Source organism: Arachis ipaensis, chromosome B05 (genome assembly GCF_000816755.2).
Source record: "Arachis ipaensis cultivar K30076 chromosome B05, Araip1.1, whole genome shotgun sequence".
Taxonomy (NCBI): domain Eukaryota; kingdom Viridiplantae; phylum Streptophyta; class Magnoliopsida; order Fabales; family Fabaceae; genus Arachis; species Arachis ipaensis.
Genome location: NC_029789.2, coordinates 25,990,889 through 25,994,051, shown reverse-complemented (window position 1 = coordinate 25,994,051; position 3,163 = coordinate 25,990,889).

Below are 3,163 nucleotides of genomic sequence, written 5' to 3'. Positions count from 1 at the left end.
AGCTCTCAGAACTGACAGAGGTGGAGAATTCACTTCAAATAAATTCAAGATGTTTTGTGAAAATCATGGTATTCGACATCCCCTACCTCTTCCTAGATCACCTCAACAAAATGGGGTTGCTGAAAGAAAGAATAAGACAATTCTAAATATGGCAAGAACGATGTTAAAAAGTAAGTCATTACCAAAAGAGTTATGGGGAGAAGCAGTTGCATGTGCAGTTTATCTCTCAAACCGCTCACCTACCAAGAGTTTGAGAGATATAACACCTTAAGAAGCATGGAGTAGTTTGAAGCCTAATGTATCACATTTAAGAGTATTTGGATCTATTACATATGTCCAAATTCCTGAGCAAGAAAGATCGAAGCTTGATGATAGGAGTTAAAAGCTTGTATTTATTGGTTATGAGGAGAATACTAAAGGCTACAAATTCTTCAATCCCATTAATAATAAAGTAATAATAAGCAGAGATGTTGAGTTTGAAGAAAATGCAAAGTGGGACTGGAGTACACAAAATGAAGTCACTTATGATTTTCTGCCTTACTTTGAGGAAAAAGAAGCCCCGATGCAAGAAGTGCAAGGCGAAATCGATCCTTCAACACCAGCATTAACCCCACTAGCATCATCATCGTCTTCTCCATCCTCTAGTTCAAGCGAAGGCCCTCATAGATATCGAAGTCTCTTTGATCTCTATAAGCAAACAGAAAGGCTAGAGGATGAAAATTTATTGTATTTACTCTCCAATGATGAGCCTTTAAGTTTTAAAGAAGCTGTCAAAGATGAGAAATTGATACAAGCTCTGGAGGAAGAAATTCAAGCAATTGAGAAGAACAACACTTGGGAACTTGCATCACTTCCAAGTGGTCATCAGGCTATTGGAGTCAAATAGGTTTACAGAGTTAAGAAGAACTCTAAAGGTGATGTAGAAAGGTATAAGGCAAGACTCGTTACAAAAGGGTATAAGCAGAAGCAAGGAATAGATTATGATGAGGTGTTTGCTCCAGTTGCTCGCTTGGAGACAATAAGGCTATTGTTGTCACTTGCAGCACAGAATAACTGGAAAATCCACCAAATGGATGTGAAGTCTGCTTTTCTGAATGGTAATCTTCTGGAAGAAGTTTATATTGAACAACCTTTGGGTTTTTTTTGTTGAGGGTTGTGAAGATAAAGTTTTAAGGCTTAAAAAGGCCTTATATGGACTGAAGCAAGCTCCAAGAGCTTGGAATGATCGTCTTGATACGTATTTTTAAGATAATGGTTTCACTAGGTGCATTCATGAATATGCACTCTATGCGAAAGAGGAAAGAGAAAATTTGTTATTTGTTTGTGTCTATATGGATGACCTTATATTCATAGAAAATAATCAAATAATGTTTGAAGAATTTAAGAAGGTAATGGCTCAAGAATTTGAGTTGAGTGATATGGGACTAATGTCTTATTATTTGGGAATTGAAGTGAAACAAATGCAGGATGGAATTTTCATCTCACAACAGGCTTATGCAAGAGAGCTATTGAAGAAACTCAACATGCTAGACTGCAATCCTACCAATACACCTATGGAGTGTGGAGTCAAACTTTCCAAAGAGAAAGGTGTAAGAAAAGTTGATCGAACATTATTCAGAAGTCTCGTAGGGAGTTTAAGGTATTTGACCTGTACTAGACCTGACATTTTATTTTCAGTTGGGTTAATTAGTCGTTACATGGAGAATTCAACAGAAACCTATATGAAGGCAGCCAACAGAAATCTTCGCTATCTTAGAGGCACTCTTGAGTATGGCATGTTTTATTCAACTTTAGATGAATTCAAATTAATGGACAATTGTGATAGTGATTATGCTGGGGATATTGACGACAGGAAGAGTACTACTGGCTTTGTTTTCTTTTTAGGAAATAATGCAATTTCTTGGTGTTCAAAGAAACAACCTATAGTCACTCTTTCAACTTGTGAAGCTGAATATGTTGCTGCCACTGCCTGTGCATGTCATGCAATTTGGCTGAAGATACTACTGAAGGAACTTCATTTTGAGCAAGCTGAATCCACCAAGATCATGATGGACAATAAGTCAGCGATTGCCCTAGCAAAGAATCCACTGTTTCATGACAGAAGCAAGCACATAGAAACAAAGTATCATTTCATTCGACAATGTATTGAGAACATGCATGTGGAGGTTCAGTATGTGAAATCACTTGATCAAGTTGCTGACATTTTCACAAAACCTCTTAAATATGATGCTTCTCAAAAAGTTAAGGATTATGATTGGAGTCGGAAAATTATCAAGTTTAAGGGAGAATGTTAAAAATAAACTTGATGGTTAAAATTTAAGAATGAATAGAAACCACAGTTTGAGTAAGTTGTCTATATTTAGTTTTAATTTAAACCATTTGTTTATTAGGATGTATTAAGTTTAGACGTCAAAGAAAAGTATAAATACATATGTAATCATTTCATAAATAACAACACATAAATACATTTAATACATTTCTCTTCATTTTATATTCTTCGTGAGTGTGTGTGCCTTGTTCTTTTATTTTCCAACAATATCCCTGTCAGAGAGCCAAACCTTAAACCACGATCCAGAAGGCTACAAATTATTTTACCGTTAGGCTTGAATTTGGGCTTGGGCAGGGATAAGGAAGTAGGGTTAGAATTTTTTTTATAGGGACTTAATTGTATTTTTAAATTATTAGGGATTTAAATATCTGCAAAATAAAAATCAAGGATATATTTGTCTTTTTATCAAAAAATTTAAATATAATTCAATTTCTATTGTGTAAATTGATCGGAACAAACCGGATCTAATAATTATAATAAGGACAATTGAATTTATTATTTTTGTTATAATAAACCGATTTTGCTCTTATTTATTAAAAAATAGCTTATTAACCGGTTTAATAAAGATGTACAATCATATTATGATATGTGTACACATCTTTAAAAAAAAGATATTTTTTGTGTCTTTATATAAGTGGCTTCCTTAAAAAATGCTATGAGTCTAATTTTAATTTTTTATTAAATGAAGAAATGAGAAATCTTACTTTATACATATAGTGATGTAGAAATAAAGTATTTATCAATAAATCCTTTTCCTTTCGTTTCTTTATTTTTGGTTAAGTATCTTCTATTAATAAACCAATGATCAAATTAATTGAAGCTAAACACTAAACA